Source organism: Anopheles moucheti (genome assembly GCF_943734755.1).
Source record: "Anopheles moucheti chromosome X unlocalized genomic scaffold, idAnoMoucSN_F20_07 X_unloc_3, whole genome shotgun sequence".
In the NCBI taxonomy this organism is placed as follows: domain Eukaryota; kingdom Metazoa; phylum Arthropoda; class Insecta; order Diptera; family Culicidae; genus Anopheles; species Anopheles moucheti.
In genome coordinates, this window is record NW_026453537.1 from 370,001 (window position 1) to 382,500 (window position 12,500).

General features: G+C 53.7%; 1 non-coding gene across 1 annotated transcript in view; it reads left to right on the forward strand.

Annotated features, from left to right (window-relative positions):
- Nucleotides 1-12,453: 12,453 nt before the first annotated feature.
- Nucleotides 12,454-12,500, forward strand: part of LOC128308252 (5.8S ribosomal RNA) — a 158-nt gene continuing 111 nt past the window's right edge. The window contains exon 1 of the ribosomal RNA XR_008288159.1: nt 12,454-12,500. This exon is cut by the window's right edge and continues 111 nt beyond it. This is a non-coding gene — a ribosomal RNA (5.8S ribosomal RNA).

A 12,500-nucleotide genomic window follows, 5' to 3' on the forward strand; every position in this document is an offset into this window, starting at 1 on the left:
TGTTTTTGAGTACTCTTGTCCATGATTTTCGTGTGCTTCTTGAGGTTTGGTCCGATTTTCAGTACTCTTGTCCATGCTTTCACATGCTCTGATAGGTAGGTTCGTTCTCAGTTATCCCTGTGTTCATGGTTTTCGTGAGCTTCGATAGGTTTGGTCCGTGTTTTTGAGTACTCTTGTCCATGATTTTCGTGTGCTTCTTGAGGTTTGGTCCGATTTTCAGTACTCTTGTCCATGCTTTCACATGCTCTGATAGGTAAGTTCGTTCTCAGTTATCCCTGTGTTCATGGTTTTCGTGTGCTTCCATAGGTTTGGTCCGTGTTTTTGAGTACTCTTGTCCATGATTTTCGTGTGCTTCTAGAGGTTTGGTCCGATTTTCAGTACTCTTGTCCATGCTTTCACATGCTCTGATAGGTAGGTTCGTTCTCAGTTATCCCTGTGTTCATGGTTTTCGTGAGCTTCGATAGGTTTGGTCCGTGTTTTTGAGTACTCTTGTCCATGATTTTCGTGTGCTTCTTGAGGTTTGGTCCGATTTTCAGTACTCTTGTCCATGCTTTCACATGCTCTGATAGGTAGGTTCGTTCTCAGTTATCCCTGTGTTTATGGTTTTCGTGTGCTTCGAGAGGTTTGGTCCGTGTTTTTGAGTACTCTTGTCCATGATTTTCGTGTGCTTCTAGAGGTTTGGTCCGATTTTCAGTACTCTTGTCCATGCTTTCACATGCTCTGATAGGTAGGTTCGTTCTCAGTTATCCCTGTGTTCATGGTTTTCGTGTGCTTCCATAGGTTTGGTCCGTGTTTTTGAGTACTCTTGTCCATGATTTTCGTGTGCTTCTAGAGGTTTGGTCCGATTTTCAGTACTCTTGTCCATGCTTTCACATGCTCTGATAGGTAGGTTCGTTCTCAGTTATCCCTGTGTTCATGGTTTTCGTTTGCTTCGATTCGTTCACTCTATTACTCTTGTCTTTGGTTTTCGTTTGCTTCGATTCGTTCACTCCATTACTCTTGTCTGTGGTTTTTCGTTTGCTTCGATTCGTTCAGTCCATTACTCTTGTATGTGATTTTCGTTTGCTTCGATTCGTTCAGTCCATTACTCTTGTGTGTGGTTTTCGTTTGCTTCGAGTCGTTCAGTCCATTACCCTTGTCTATGATTTTCGTTTGCTTCGAGTCGTTCAGTCCAATACTTACCCTTGTCTATGATTTTCGCTCTAAGCCCAGTCGCCCTGCGCTCTGGAAATCACATTCCAACTCTATCACCGATAGCGCTCACACCTTGGAAACCACATTTCACCCAGGGGACCTTAGGGTGGATTTTGAGCCTTTCGGGATTGCGAAACCATCATTTAACACTCTAAACTTAATTTCCGCAATCCCAGACGCACTTTCCATATGGTCTCCAAAAATGCGTGTGAGCTGACCTGGTCCCTTATAATAGGCAATGAACACGATTTTGGCAAAATATTTTTTTCAAAATTTTTTGACTCACCGGGTAAAATCGAATTTACTTGGGAAAAATGTTCTAGCAGGGGCCCTCCCATACAAATTTTTTTCTTCTCAAAAATGATTTTCGTTTCACTTTTCATACTCAGGGGAGTCTAAAATTGATGTTTTGAGTCACCATGAAAAAAAAATTTTTTTTGACCCGAGCTTGTGTCGCGACCCAAAAATCGACTCACTTGGGAAAAATGTTCTAGCAGGGGCCCTCCCATACAAAAATTTTTTCTTCTCAAAAATGATTTTCGTTTCACTTTTCATACTCAGGGGAGTCTAAAATTGATGTTTTGAGTCACCGTGAAAAAAAAATTTTTTTGACCCGAGCTTGTGTCGGCGACCCAAAATCGACGCACTTGGGAAAAATGTTCTAGCAGGGGCCCTCCCATACAAAAATTTTTTCTTCTCAAAAATGATTTTCGTTTCACTTTTCATACTCAGGGGAGTCTAAAATTGATGTTTTGAGTCACCGAGAAAAAAAAATTTTTTTGACCCGAGCTTGTGTCGGCGACCCAAAAATCGACGCACTTGGGAAATATGTTCTAGCAGGGGCCCTCCCATACAAAAATTTTTTCTTCTCAAAAATGATTTTCGTTTCACTTTTCATACTCAGGGGAGTCTAAAATTGATGTTTTGAGTCACCGTGAAAAAAAAAATTTTTTGACCCGAGCTTGTGTCGGCGACCCAAAATCGACGCACTTGGGAAAAATGTTCTAGCAGGGGCCCTCCCATACAAAAATTTTTTCTTCTCAAAAATGATTTTCGTTTCACTTTTCATACTCAGGGGAGTCTAAAATTGATGTTTTGAGTCACCGAGAAAAAAAAATTTTTTTGACCCGAGCTTGTGTCGGCGACCCAAAAATCGACGCACTTGGGAAATATGTTCTAGCAGGGGCCCTCCCATACAAAAATTTTTTCTTCTCAAAAATGATTTTCGTTTCACTTTTCATACTCAGGGGAGTCTAAAATTGATGTTTTGAGTCACCATGAAAAAAAATTTTTTTTTGACCCGAGCTTGTGTCGCGACCCAAAAATCGACTCACTTGGGAAAAATGTTCTAGCAGGGGCCCTCCCATACAAAAATTTTTTCTTCTCAAAAATGATTTTCGTTTCACTTTTCATACTCAGGGGAGTCTAAAATTGATGTTTTGAGTCACCGAGAAAAAAAAATTTTTTTGACCCGAGCTTGTGTCGGCGACCCAAAAATCGACGCACTTGGGAAATATGTTCTAGCAGGGGCCCTCCCATACAAAAATTTTTTCTTCTCAAAAATGATTTTCGTTTCACTTTTCATACTCAGGGGAGTCTAATATTGAAGTTTTGAGTCACCGTGAAAAAAATTTTTTTTGACTCACTGGGTAAAATGGTCGCACTTGGGAAAAATGTTCTAGCAGGGGCCCTCCCATACAAAAAATTTTTATTTCTCAAATCGATCCGTGGTTTCACTTTTCATACTCTAGGGCCCATTTGCTTCAACTTTGGAAAAAATTTTCGATGATGAAAAATTTTCGCCTTCGACGTCCATCGACCACTCGACCAGAACTTGGTACTTTTGTATGGAGGTACCCGAGTGGTGACTTTTTCATACAAAAATTTTTATTTCTCATATCGATCCGTGGTTTCACTTTTCATACTCTAGGGCCCAATTGCTTCAACTTTGGAAAAAATTTTCGATGATGAAAAATTTTCACCTTCGACGTCCATCGACCACTCGACCCGAACTTGGTACTTTTGTATGGAGGTACCCAAGTGGTGACTTTTTCATACAAAATTTTTTTTGCGAATACGTGTTCGTTCGCGATCATTTAGGCCATGAACCGCAAGTCCGCTGCGATAGAAATAGTCCATTGTAGTTACTCGACGAGAAAAAAAATCGGGACTTAGAAAAATTTTTGAAAGTCAAATCGTATTGACTTCCAACAACACCTGATAATAAACACACATTGCCTGTTGCACCACAGTTCGCATTTGACTTAACAAATCGCCTGTTGGTACGCACATCACCATCGACTTTACCAATCGCGTTTCGCACCGCTAATCCCACTTGGCGTGGAGCCACGCACATAATGTTGCGAGGAGAGTATTAATCGGGACTTAGCGTTTTAAGCTCGCGAACACTCCACTATGGGAGTGCACGCAAGCACCAACTGTACACACACAACACAACAATCACTCTCGCGAACACTCCATTCCCAAAGTGAACGCGAGCACCAGCAAGCATGGGTCGCCTGAGAGGATCGATGCGAACGCATCTCTACAACTCGCAGCTCCCAGCCTGTAGTCCCGTCGTTTGCGGGCGGTCGAAGGTGTCGAAACTAGTTGTATCCACGGTCGACGGAAACACAGCCACCAGGGTTCCCTGTGGTAAGGTACTTCCACGTGCAGCGTGCTCCCGCCCGTTGCGGCTCAGTCTAGTGCTATAGCGGGGATGAGACGTCAGTGTGCGCGGGGCAGCACCGACGGATCTCGGAGGGTTGTTAAGCCCGCTAGCTTCCGATCACCTAATGGGTTTGAGAAGCGCTATCAGCTCGGATTGGATACGACCTTAGAGGCGTTCAGGCATAATCCAGCGGACGTAGCGTCATACCAAAGTCCGGTCGAACTAGTATTGAGCCAGTGGTCCGTACCTGTGGTTCCTCTCGTACTGCACAGGAATTCCGTTAAGATAGCGGCAAACAGCACACACCAGTAGGGTAAAACTAACCTGTCTCACGACGGTCTAAACCCAGCTCACGTTCCCTTGAAAGGGTGAACAATCCTACGCTTGGTGAATTTTGCTTCACAATGATAGGAAGAGCCGACATCGAAGGATCAAAAAGCCACGTCGCTATGAACGCTTGGCGGCCACAAGCCAGTTATCCCTGTAGTCTGGTGCGAGCCTCCAGAGAGAGCAGACGCAAATCCACGCTCCTCCGTGTTTCAGAGCAAAAGTGCCGCAATTTGCGTTTGACCGGTGCGAAAGTTTGCAGTAAAGTTGGAGGTACCCTCCGGAACCCCCCCTGCGAATTTGGTGGCCCCACGCCCCCCCTTGCGTGTGTTATTCAACGAAACGGTTTTTGTGACATATTGTGCGAAAGAGTGAAGATATCGAAAAAGTGATAGTGACACTTCGTGGGCCTCACCAGGCCACACCTTTTGGTGAAGAAACATTGGCCGAATTGATGGAGTTCGCGGAACGGCAGGTGTTTTTGTGGTGAAATTTCACACCTGTATAACTCCGAACATTGCGGATCGATTCCGCTGGAAGGTGTCTTAAAAGTTGCGCTCTACAGTAAAGGACAAGTGTTGAAAATTTCGTGGAAATCGGACAAAAACTCAGGGAGTTATTCGCGGACAAAGAAAACCACGTGCTCGTCGAAAATGGCGGCGTGTGTGTGAAAAAGAGCGAGGAAAAAAACTTCCGGACGAATCACCCCCCTGCTGGAGCGCTAGCGCTCCCGGAGGGGCACTCCCGGACGAAATTTCACCGCTCTTTGTGTGTGTGAGATTTTCGGCCCGATACCATCGTGTGGGGTGTCTAACGACGCGTCTCGGAAAGAAGAGTGGGGGAAACGCGGTTTCCCCCCCCTAGCACCACCCACCCCCCACCCAGCCCCGGAAAACCCCCGCGAAAGGTGGTTTTCCGCGATTTTCCCGGCCAAGGAGCGGAGGTAGAGCTCCCGAGTGTTTGGAAGAAAGTTGCGGGGTGAATTATCACATCGGAAACCATCGCCGGAAAAGCGATTTTCGCAACATCCAGAGAGATACGGGCGGAAAAGCGTTTTTCCGAAGAAGAAAATTTTCGCCCTGATACCGTCGTGCGGGGTATCAAACGACGAGTTTTCAAGAGAGGAGTCGGGAAAATACCCCCCCACCACCATACCACCCACTCCCACCCCCCTAGGGCGGAAAAACCACCCAGGAAGCGGTTTTTGGCGATTTTCCCGGCCAAGGAGCGGAGGTAGAGCTCCCGGGTGTTTGGAAGAAAGTTGCGGGGTGAATTATTACTTCCAAAACCGTCGCCGGAAAAGCGATTTTCGCAACATCCAGAGAGATACGGGCGGAAAAGCGTTTTTCCGAAGAAGAAAATTTTCGCCCTGATACCGTCGTGCGGGGTATCAAACGACGAGTTTTCAAGAGGGGAGTCGGGAAAACCCCATCCCACCACCATACCACCCACCCCCACCCCCCTAGAGCGGAAAAACCACCCAGGAAGCGGTTTTTCGCGATTTTTCCGAGGAAAACTTCATCGCCACCCCGGCAAGTGGGGTATCAGAAGAAGCGGCTCGGCGGGACGAGTCCATCGCGCAACCCCCCGTTCTTCTACCATCTTCCCTCACCTCGCCCGGGCGGAAAAACCTCTCCGTCGATCCTCGTGGCAGTCCGCTGCTGGCGTCCCTCCTTGAGGGGGAGTAAAACCAGCTTAAAGCGCGGAATCTTCCTTCCTTTTGGCGATGATGTCCACCAGTAGGAACCTACGATCACGGTCGGGATCGACCGATAGCCGAGCACCGGTGGGCTCGAAACCGGTAGTGATGCTCAGCAGAGTGCCGGAAGGGCAGACCGCAGCCACGAGCGGTGTTGCTCGCACGAGTGGCGTTGGCACGGCCACGGCTGCGAAAGGAGCCACGATGGAGAGGCTCATCGAGCGTCTGGAGGACGAGCTATCCCTCCTCCGTGTTCAGCTGACGGAGCAAGCTGAGCAATACCGGAAAGACCTCGCGGCGATGCAGGAGTGCCATCGCCAGGAGGTGCTCCATCTGCGAGAGGAGAACCGTAAGGAGCGGGAGATGGTCTCTGGGCTTCTTACGCAACTGGTTGTTGCGCAGTCGCAGCAGCAACAGCAGCAGCAGCAGCAGCAGCAGCTGGCACAACAGCGAGAGGGTGCGGTGACGGCTACGGTGGTGCCGTCTCCGGACCAGGAAGGCGGCTCCTGGGCCGAGGTGGTGCGCCGTAAGCCGGCACGCCAGCAGCCGGCTCAGCAGCATCAGCAGCAGTGGCCGCAGCTCCCGCAACGGCAGCAGCCGCAGCGGCAACAGCAGCAACGTCCGCAGCAACATCAGAGCGGACAGCGTTCGGCTGGGCAGCCCCAGCAACAACAACAACAGTGGCATTTGCAGGGCCAGTTGCTGCGAAAGCAGAGTAAGCAGCAGCCACGCACGATGCCAGCTGCAGTGAAGAAGTCGCGGAAGCGGCCCGACACCATCGAGGTGATGCCAGCGGAGGGCGTCAGCTACCTCGACATGTATAGGGCGATTCGTACGAGCTCGCATCTCGACGGCATGCAGGAGAAGATCGGCGTCGGCAAGCGAACGCCGAAAGACACCTTGCGGCTGCCGCTGAGCCGTGATGCCGACAGCGCCGAGCTGTGCCAGCGTATCCGGCAAGCCATCGGAGACAAGGGTGCGGCGACCGTGCGTACGGAGATGTCGATGGTGCTCATAACAAACATCGACTCCTTGGCGAGCGAGGACCAGCTGCGTCGGGCGGTGTTGACGGCTCTCGGCAAGGAGCATTCCGAGGCCACCTTCGACATGTGGGAGCGGCGAGACGGCACGAAGCGTGCTCGCGTTCGTCTGCCCCGGTCGGATGCGGAGCATCTGGCTGGGAAGCGCCTGCTCCTAGGACACACCTCCTGTTGGGTGTGGGAGGTCCCGAAAGCGTCGCTGGAGGAGAAGCGGTGCTTCCGATGTTTGGAGCGCGGCCACTTCGCCGGGCAGTGCTCGGGAGAGGACCGCAGCAAAGCGTGTATCCGGTGTGGCGCGGAAGGCCACAAGGCAGCGAGCTGCACTGGCGAGGCTCGCTGTTTGAAGTGTGGCGGCCCGCACTCGATTGCCGCAGCTTCGTGCAAAGCTGCAGCCACACGATGATGATAGAAGTGCTCCAGATAAATATCGGTAAGAGCAGGAGCGCTCAGGATCTTGCGCTCCAGCGGATGAGGGAGGAGGGAGCAGACGTGATGCTCATCACGGAGCTCTATGCTGTGCCGGCCAACAATGGGAACTGGGCATCCGACGACGCACTGAAGGCCGCGATCGTCACCAGTGGCCAACGGTTTCCCATACAGCGGGTGAGGAGCGTGCAGCATCCGGGCATCGTAGCTGCCGAGGTGGCGGGCATCGTTGTCATCTGCTGCTATATTCCGCCATCGATCGGCCTCCCGGAGTTCGAGCAACAGATGGACCGGCTGGAGGTACTTGCGCGAGGCCACCCTTGCGTGCTGATAGCTGGCGACTTCAACGCGTGGCATGGGGCCTGGGGGAGCGAGCGGGCCAACCTTAAGGGTGAGGCGCTCCTTCAGACGGTTACCAGCCTAGGATTGGAGGTCCTCAACCGCGGCACGGAGCCGACATTCCTGGGGAACGGTGTGGCTCGGCCCAGCAGAGTGGACGTCGCCTTCGCGAGTCCAACGCTCTGCCGATCGGATGGAGCAGCGGAGGACATCAGCTCCTGGCGGACGCTAGACCGCTACTCCTATAGCGACCACCGCTATATTCGGTTTGCGGTCGGGCAACAGCATCGTGCAGGTCAGCGGCCCGGACGGGGCATTCATCAGCAGGAAGGTGTCGAAGTACGGGAGGCGGGTACTCGCTGGCGAACTCGCCAGTTTTGCCCCCGTACTTTCGAGCTGGCACTTGAGGTGACCCGTTTTGCCGATCGGGTGACCGATGCGGCAAGCCTGGGGATGGTGCTTACGGAGGCCTGCGACGCTACCATGGCGAGGATTGGGCAGTCGCAGCAGCAGAGGAGGAACTGCAACACATATTGGTGGACTCCGGATATCGAGGAGCTGACCGAGCGCTGCCGGTTGGCTCGGGAGCGACAGTCATTGGCCCTCGACGAGACGTCCGCCGAACTGGCTTCAGAGGAACATCAGGAGGCGCGTGCTGCCTTAAGGGTGGCAATTAAGGCCAGCAAGCAGCGCCAGTTCGATGAGTGGCTGCAGGCCCTGGCTGCAGATGAGACGGGACAGTGGTTCCGGCAAGTGCTTCTTCGGTTTCGGGGCAGCTGGACGGCGCGTGAACGCGATCCAGCGGTGTTGCAGCGGATCGTCGAGGAGCTGTTTCCGGAGCATCCCCCGGTCGAGTGGCCGGACGTCACGCCTTCGGAAGGGGACACTCCGGTCCGTCCGATCAGCTGCGCGGAGCTCCAGGCGATAGCGAGCGAGCTGCATCCGCGGAAGGCGCCTGGCCTCGATGGAGTACCGAACGCTGCGGTAACGGCTGCCATCCGGAAGTATCCGGAGCCATTCGCTGGTGTCTACCAGCGCTGCTTGGACACCGGCGAAATACCACGCGAATGGAAAAGGCAGAAGCTGGTGCTGTTGCCTAAGCCGGGTAAGCCGCCGGGCGAAGCCTCGTCCTGCCGCCCGATCTGCTTGATCGACAACCCGGCGAAGGTCTTCGAGAGGACTACGCTGGACAGACTCAACGAGCACCTGGAGGATCCGGAGGCACCTCGGCTGGCCGAGAACCAGTTCGGTTTCCGGAAGCAGCGGAGCACCCTGCAGGCGATCCAGCTGGTGGTGGAAGCAGGCGAGCGCGCGATGTCCTACGGACGGACTAACAACCGGGATAAGCGCTGTCTGCTGGTTGTGGCGTTGGACGTCAGAAACGCCTTTAACACCGCCAGCTGGCAGGCGATAGCGATGGCCCTGCGTGAGAAGGAGGTTCCAGCGCAGCTGCAACTCCTGCTCCGCGACTATTTCACCGACAGGGAGCTGGTGTATGACACCCATGACGGCCCGGTGTCACGTCGGGTGACGGCAGGCGTTCCACAGGGGTCAATCCTTGGCCCGACTCTGTGGAACGTTATGTACGACGGCGTTCTGCGGATCCAGCTCCCTGAAGGGGCCACCATCGTCGGCTTTGCCGATGACATCGCCATCCTGGCCGAGGGCTGCACACCCGAGGAGTCGGCGTCCGTTGCGGAGGCTGCGATTGAGGCGGTGATGGGGTGGCTTGAGGCACGGCACCTCAGTCTCGCCCCCCACAAAACCGAGGTGGTACTGATATCGAGTCTGCGTCGAGGACGTTTGGAAATTCCTGTGCGCGTCGGCGAAGTGGTCTGCACGTCAAAGCGATCGATACGCTACCTGGGGGTACAACTCCACGAGAAACTCTCGTGGAAACCGCACGTGGAAGCGGCCGCGGACAAGGCCCTCCGTGCGGTGGCGGCGGTTACCTCGGTGATGAGGAACCACAGCGGCCCCCAGGTGGCCAAGCGGCGGTTGCTGGCAGGAGTCGCTGAGTCGGTGATCCGGTACGCCTCGCCCATCTGGGCTAAGGCGACAGACATGCAGTGGTGCCGAAGACGACTGGCCCAGGTCCAGAAGCCACTGGCACGTGGGGTATCGAGTTCGTTCCGCTCGGTATCCTACGAGGTGTCAGTGGTGATGGCTGGTTTGGTGCCGTACTGGCTGGTCGTCAACGAGGACGCAAGGTGCCATAGCAGGCTGCTGGTCGAGCCTGGCGCCAGCAGGAAGGAGGTACGAGCGGCGGAGCGAGCAGCCACGATGATGCAATGGCAGGACGCCTGGGACCGTGCGGCGGCAACACCATCGGCCAGCCGCTATCAGACGTGGGCACACAGTCTGATTCCCGACCTGCACCGGTGGACGGGACGAAAGCACGGGAAGGTGGACTTCCACCTTTCGCAGGTGCTCTCCGGACACGGATTCTTCCGGGAGTACCTGCACGTCTGCGGCTTCGCTTCGTCTCCGGAGTGTCCACGGTGCGTGGGGTCGGTCGAGTCGGTGGCCCACGTCTTGTTCGAGTGCCCCGTGTTTGAGGAGATCCGACGTGAGCTGCTGGGCTGGGGGACACCCGAGTCGGTCCAGCTTAACAACATCGCAGAGAAGCTGCTGGAGAGTGCGGAGTGGTGGGACCGCATTCAGAAAGCAGCAAAGACCATCACCACAGTGCTTCAACAGCTGTGGCGCGATGAGGAAGCGCTCACCAATGGTCGAACGGAAGCGGCTTTCGCCGAGGACGAGGAAGTGGTCCTCGAAAGTGTGGCCGCACTCTTCGGTGAGGAGATGGACGACGTCATCATCGAAGACATCACGCGGCGCGTGAACGAGGCGCGAGCAGCGCGTCAGCGATCTGCCCGCAACCGACGGCTTCGCGGCAGAGCGGAGGATCGGGCGCGAGTGCGACTGGCTGCGGACGTCGCAGCAGCACTGGCCGCCCGAGATGACGAGATACTGCGGACGGCAGTAGAGGCGGAGCGAGCGGGCCTAGCTCCTCCTCCCATACCTAGGCGTAGCAGAGGGGGACCACCTTCCCCTGAAACGGTTAGAATTCGCCATGAGCGGCGTCTATTCATGCAGCGCGCATGGCGAGCTCGGGTCCAGGCTGAGGGACCCTCGACGACGCGCCGCCGTCGGACCGCGCCTACGGAGGCGGACCTGATAAGGTCTCGGCGGAACAGACGCGAAAACGAAAGGCGCCGTCGTGCTTTGGCTGCAGGCCGACGATGGACACCCGCGGAGGAGGCTGCCGCCAGCGAGGCGGAATGGTCAGATCGATAGATGTCGGGTTGACTTCTTGAGATCTCCGAGAGGGGAAGAAAGAGAGAGTCACGTGGACTCAGTATGTGTACGCCTTTAAAATGCGGATTAAGATACGGAAAATTGAATAAATAAATCGCGAAGAGATATCCGAAAGGGTTCGCAACGACGTAGGACAAAATCCCTGGCGGGCGACGTCCTACGTCAAGAGGGTAGGTTTATAAGGTATTTTTGTACAATAAAACCTGCATTTCTTAAAAAAAAACGAAGTGGAGCTTGCGGCTTAATTTGACTCAACACGGGAAAATTTACCAGGTCCGAACTTATCGAGGTAAGACAGATTGAGAGCTCTTTCTCAAATTTAAGGGTAGTGGTGCATGGCCGTTCTTAGTTCGTGGAATGATTTGTCTGGTTAATTCCGATAACGAACGCGACTCAAACAAGCTAACTAGAACGCTGTCAGCAGTGCACCTCCGGGCGCACCTGACGTCAAGGCCGGCGGCCCCTTCACGGGCGGTCGTCGGCCACGTTTGCCCTGCTTAGCGGGACAACTTGTGTTTAGCAAGGTGAGAATGAGCGATAACAGGTCCGTGATGCCCTTAGATGTTCTGGGCTGCACGCGTGCTACAATGTGAGCAGCAGCGTGTTCTCGCCAATTGGCGCCCCCATTCCGAGAGGAACGGGAAATCACCCAAATGCTCATTTAGTTGGGATTGGGGACTGCAACGGTCCCCATGAACCTGGAATTTCTAGTAAGTGCTAGTCATTAGCTAGCGCTGATTACGTCCCTGCCCTTTGTACACACCGCCCGTCGCTACTACCGATGGATTATTTAGTGAGGTCTCTGGAGGCACACCTTCCGCGGTTCCTTCGTGAGCTGCAGCTGGCATGGCCGAAGTTGACCGAACTTGATGATTTAGAGGAAGTAAAAGTCGTAACAAGGTTTCCGTAGGTGAACCTGCGGAAGGATCATTACCGATCAATACATATATGTTGTTGTGTGAGTTGGTTAGAGAGATAGAGAAACACGGTATCAGCAGAACAAACTGCTATGTTACCTTTTGGGGGCCGCGCACGCCAATTAGACCCGCGAGAGAGGTGTGTCTATACTACGATATTGAGCGTGCGCGACCGTAGGCCAGTGGCCTTCGTACCTGTGCGCACACTCCCAATGGCAGCCATCGAACGCGTAAAGTGTGTGACACATGGGCGAAGGTAAAGACCCACTAGAACATATTTAAACACTGGCCTCGAGCGAGAGAGAACCTAATCAAGAGAACGAAAGTTGTGCAAGATCGCGCCGATGCCGCCCACATCGCGCGTCGATCAATGGGAAGGAAGACCAATGGTCATCCTTGTCCACCCTGGACGGCTTCGAAGGAACCGAGAGGTGCACGGTTACGCTGTCCGGGGAACTTAAGTTGTGAGAGATGCACCTAGCGCATAACGAAAACATAGGAGACAGTTGAACATACCAAAACCCTAGGCAGGGGATCACTCGGCTCATGGATCGATGAAGACCGCA